A 6000-nucleotide genomic window follows, 5' to 3' on the forward strand; every position below is an offset into this window, starting at 1 on the left:
AGATATCGAAACTCAAAATTTCGACCCGAAAAAAAAACGACAGTGTTACCCCTTACGGTTTTTTTTTTTGGGCGAAAAATTAAGTATCCCCAATCTTCTCGAAACTCTGGATTCTGATAGAGGGCACTGAGACTTACACCTGAGCGCAAAAATGGAGGCTCTAGACCCTTCCAGAGCTGAGATATCGAAACTCAAAATTTCGACCCGAAAAAAAAACGACAGTGTTACCCCTTACGTTTTTTTTTTTTTGGGCGAAAAATTAAGTATCCCCAATCTTCTCGAAACTCTGGATTCTGATAGAGGGCACTGAGACTTACACCTGAGTGCAAAAATGGAGGCTCTAGACCCTTCCAGAGCTGAGATATCGAAACTCAAAATTTCGACCCGAAAAAAAACGACAGTGTTACCCCTTACGTTTTTTTTTTTTGGGCGAAAAATTTAGTATCCCCAATCTTCTCGAAACTCTGGATTCTGATAGAGGGCACTGAGACTTACACCTGAGCGCAAAAATGGAGGCTCTAGACCCTTCCAGAGCTGAGATATCGAAACTCAAAATTTCGACCCGAAAAAAAAACGACAGTGTTACCCCTTACGTTTTTTTTTTTTGGGGCAAAAAATTTAGTATCCCCAATCTTCTCGAAACTCTGGATTCTGATAGAGGGTACTGAGACTTACACCCGAGCGCAAAAATGGAGGCTCTAGACCCTTCCAGAGCTGAGATATCGAAACTCAAAATTTCGACCCGAAAAAAAACGACAGTGTTACCCCTTACGTTTTTTTTTTTTGGGCGAAAAATTAAGTATCCCCAATCTTCTCGAAACTCTGGATTTTGATAGAGGGCACTGAGACTTACACCTGAGCGCAAAAATAGAGGCTCTAGACCCTTCCAGAGCTGAGATATCGAAACTCAAAATTTAGACCCGAAAAAAAAACGACAGTGTTACCCCTTACGTTTTTTTTTTTTGGGCGAAAAATTAAGTATCCCCAATCTTCTCGAAACTCTGGATTCTGATAGAGGGCACTGAGACTTACACCTGAGCGCAAAAATAGAGGCTCTAGACCCTTCCAGAGCTGAGATATCGAAACTCAAAATTTCTACCCGAAAAAAAAAAACGACAGTGTTACCCCTTGCGTTTTTTTTTTTGGGCGAAAAATTTAGTATCCCCAATCTTCTCGAAACTCTGGATTCTGATAGAGGGCACTGAGACTTACACCTGAGCGCAAAAATGGAGGCTCTAGACCCTTCCAGAGCTGAGATATCGAAACTCAAAATTTCGACCCGAAAAAAAAAACGACAGTGTTACCCCTTACGTTTTTTTTTTTTGGGCGAAAAATTTAGTATCCCCAATCTTCTCGAAACTCTGGATTCTGATAGAGGGCACTGAGACTTACACCTGAGTGCAAAAATGGAGGCTCTAGACCCTTCCAGAGATGAGATATCGAAACTCAAAATTTCGACCCGAAAAAAAAAACGACAGTGTTACCCCTTACGTTTTTTTTTTTTGGGCGAAAAATTAAGTATCCCCAATCTTCTCGAAACTCTGGATTCTGATAGAGGGCACTGAGACTTACACCTGAGCGCAAAAATGGAGGCTCTAGACCCTTCCAGAGCTGAGATATCGAAACTCAAAATTTCGAGCCGAAAAAAAAAAACGACAGTGTTACCCCTTACGTTTTTTTTTTTGGGCGAAAAATTAAGTATCCCCAATCTTCTCGAAACTCTGGATTCTGATAGAGGGCACTGAGACTTACACCTGAGCGCAAAAATGGAGGCTCTAGACCCTTCCAGAGCTGAGATATCGAAACTCAAAATTTCGACCCGAAAAAAAAACGACAGTGTTACCCCTTACGTTTTTTTTTTTTTGGGCGAAAAATTAAGTATCCCCAATCTTCTCGAAACTCTGGATTCTGATAGAGGGCACTGAGACTTACACCTGAGTGCAAAAATGGAGGCTCTAGACCCTTCCAGAGCTGAGATATCGAAACTCAAAATTTCGACCCGAAAAAAAACGACAGTGTTACCCCTTACGTTTTTTTTTTTTTGGGCGAAAAATTTAGTATCCCCAATCTTCTCGAAACTCTGGATTCTGATAGAGGGCACTGAGACTTACACCTGAGCGCAAAAATGGAGGCTCTAGACCCTTCCAGAGCTGAGATATCGAAACTCAAAATTTCGACCCGAAAAAAAAACGACAGTGTTACCCCTTACGTTTTTTTTTTTTGGGGCAAAAAATTTAGTATCCCCAATCTTCTCGAAACTCTGGATTCTGATAGAGGGTACTGAGACTTACACCCGAGCGCAAAAATGGAGGCTCTAGACCCTTCCAGAGCTGAGATATCGAAACTCAAAATTTCGACCCGAAAAAAAACGACAGTGTTACCCCTTACGTTTTTTTTTTTTGGGCGAAAAATTAAGTATCCCCAATCTTCTCGAAACTCTGGATTTTGATAGAGGGCACTGAGACTTACACCTGAGCGCAAAAATAGAGGCTCTAGACCCTTCCAGAGCTGAGATATCGAAACTCAAAATTTAGACCCGAAAAAAAAACGACAGTGTTACCCCTTACGTTTTTTTTTTTTGGGCGAAAAATTAAGTATCCCCAATCTTCTCGAAACTCTGGATTCTGATAGAGGGCACTGAGACTTACACCTGAGCGCAAAAATAGAGGCTCTAGACCCTTCCAGAGCTGAGATATCGAAACTCAAAATTTCTACCCGAAAAAAAAAAACGACAGTGTTACCCCTTGCGTTTTTTTTTTGGGGGGTGAAAAATTTAGTATCCCCAATCTTCTCGAAACTCTGGATTCTTATAGAGGGCACTGAGACTTACACCTGAGCGCAAAAATGGAGGCTCTAGACCCTTCCAGAGCTGAGATATCGAAACTCAAAATTTCGACCCGAAAAAAAAAACGACAGTGTTACCCCTTACGTTTTTTTTTTTTTGGGCGAAAAATTTAGTATCCCCAATCTTCTCGAAACTCTGGATTCTGATAGAGGGCACTGAGACTTACACCTGAGTGCAAAAATGGAGGCTCTAGACCCTTCCAGAGATGAGATATCGAAACTCAAAATTTCGACCCGAAAAAAAAAACGACAGTGTTACCCCTTACGTTTTTTTTTTTTGGGCGAAAAATTAAGTATCCCCAATCTTCTCGAAACTCTGGATTCTGATAGAGGGCACTGAGACTTACACCTGAGCGCAAAAATGGAGGCTCTAGACCCTTCCAGAGCTGAGATATCGAAACTCAAAATTTCGAGCCGAAAAAAAAAAACGACAGTGTTACCCCTTACGTTTTTTTTTTTGGGCAAAAAAATAAGTATCCCCAATCTTCTCGAAACTCTGGATTCTGATAGAAGGGCACTGAGACTTACACCTGAGCGCAAAAATGGAGGCTCTAGACCCTTCCAGAGCTGAGATATCGAAACTCAAAATTTCGACCCGAAAAAAAAAACGACAGTGTTACCCCTTACCGTTTTTTTTTTTTGGCGAAAAATTAAGTATCCCCAATCTTCTCGAAACTCTGGATTCTGATAGAGGGCACTGAGACTTACACCTGAGCGCAAAAATGGAGGCTCTAGACCCTTCCAGAGCTGAGATATCGAAACTCAAAATTTCGACCCGAAAAAAAAAACGACAGTGTTACCCCTTACGTTTTTTTTTTTTGGGCGAAAAATTAAGTATCCCCAATCTTCTCGAAACTCTGGATTCTGATAGAGGGCACTGAGACTTACACCTGAGTGCAAAAATGGAGGCTCTAGACCCTTCCAGAGCTGAGATATCGAAACTCAAAATTTCGACCCGAAAAAAAACGACAGTGTTACCCCTTACGTTTTTTTTTTTTGGGCGAAAAATTTAGTATCCCCAATCTTCTCGAAACTCTGGATTCTGATAGAGGGCACTGAGACTTACACCTGAGCGCAAAAATGGAGGCTCTAGACCCTTCCAGAGCTGAGATATCGAAACTCAAAATTTCGACCCGAAAAAAAACCGACAGTGTTACCCCTTACGTTTTTTTTTTTTGGGGCAAAAAATTTAGTATCCCCAATCTTCTCGAAACTCTGGATTCTGATAGATGGTACTGAGACTTACACCCGAGCGCAAAAATGGAGGCTCTAGACCCTTCCAGAGCTGAGATATCGAAACTCAAAATTTCTACCCGAAAAAAAAAAACGACAGTGTTACCCCTTGCGTTTTTTGTTTTGGGCGAAAAACTTAGTATCCCCAATCTTCTCGAAACTCTGGATTCTGATAGAGGGCACTGAGACTTACACCTGAGCGCAAAAATGGAGGCTCTAGACCCTTCCAGAGCTGAGATATCGAAACTTAAAATTTCGACCCGAAAAAAAAAACGACAGTGTTACCCCTTACGTTTTTTTTTTTTTTGGGCGAAAAATTTAGTATCCCCAATCTTCTCGAAACTCTGGATTCTGATAGAGGGCACTGAGACTTACACCTGAGTGCAAAAATGGAGGCTCTAGACCCTTCCAGAGATGAGATATCGAAACTCAAAATTTCGACCCGAAAAAAAAAACGACAGTGTTACCCCTTACGTTTTTTTTTTTTTGGGCGAAAAATTAAGTATCCCCAATCTTCTCGAAACTCTGGATTCTGATAGAGGGCACTGAGACTTACACCTGAGCGCAAAAATAGAGGCTCTAGACCCTTCCAGAGCTGAGATATCGAAACTCAAAATTTCTACCCGAAAAAAAAAACGACAGTGTTACCCCTTGCGTTTTTTGTTTTGGGCGAAAAATTTAGTATCCCCAATCTTCTCGAAACTCTGGATTCTGATAGAGGGCACTGAGACTTACACCTGAGCGCAAAAATGGAGGCTCTAGACCCTTCCAGAGCTGAGATATCGAAACTTAAAATTTCGACCCGAAAAAAAAAACGACAGTGTTACCCCTTACGTTTTTTTTTTTTTGGGCGAAAAATTTAGTATCCCCAATCTTCTCGAAACTCTGGATTCTGATAGAGGGCACTGAGACTTACACCTGAGTGCAAAAATGGAGGCTCTAGACCCTTCCAGAGATGAGATATCGAAACTCAAAATTTCGACCCGAAAAAAAAAACGACAGTGTTACCCCTTACGTTTTTTTTTTTTGGGCGAAAAATTAAGTATCCCCAATCTTCTCGAAACTCTGGATTCTGATAGAGGGCACTGAGACTTACACCTGAGCGCAAAAATGGAGGCTCTAGACCCTTCCAGAGCTGAGATATCGAAACTCAAAATTTCGACCCGAAAAAAAAACGACAGCCCTTACGTTTTTTTTTTTTGGGCGAAAAATTTAGTATCCCCAATCTTCTCGGAACTCTGGATTCTGATAGAGGGCACTGAGACTTACACCTGAGCGCAAAAATTGAGGCTCTAGACCCTTCCAGAGCTGAGATATCGAAACTCAAAATTTCGACCCGAAAAAAAAACGACAGTGTTACCCCTTACGTTTTTTTTTTTTGGGCGAAAAATTAAGTATCCCCAATCTTCTCAAAACTCTGGATTCTGATAGAGGGCACTGAGACTTACACCTGAGCGCAAAAATGGAGGCTCTAGACCCTTCCAGAGCTGAGATATCGAAACTCAAAATTTCGACCCGAAAAAAAAAACGACAGTGTTACCCCTTACGTTTTTTTTTTTTGGGCGAAAAATTAAGTTTCTCCAATCTTCTCAAAACTCTAGATTCTGATAGAGGGCACTGAGACTTACACCTGAGTGCAAAAATGGAGGCTCTAGACCCTTCCAGAGCTGAGATATCGAAACTCAAAAATTTGACCCCAAAAAAAAACGACAGTGGTACCCCTTTCGTTTTTTTGGGGGGGGGCGAAAAATTAAGTTTCTCCAATCTTCTCAAAACTCTGGATTCTGATAGAGGGCCATGAGACTTAAACCTGATTGCAAAAATGGAGGCTCTAGACCCTTCCAGAGCTGAGATATCGAAACTCAGAAATTCGACCCGAAAAAAAAACGACAGTGTTACCCCTTTCGTTTTTTTTTGGGGGGG

The sequence above is a fragment of the Pimephales promelas genome, chromosome 3 (assembly GCF_988280905.1).
Source record: "Pimephales promelas chromosome 3, fPimPro1.hap1.1, whole genome shotgun sequence".
NCBI classification, from domain to species: Eukaryota; Metazoa; Chordata; class Actinopteri; order Cypriniformes; family Leuciscidae; genus Pimephales; species Pimephales promelas.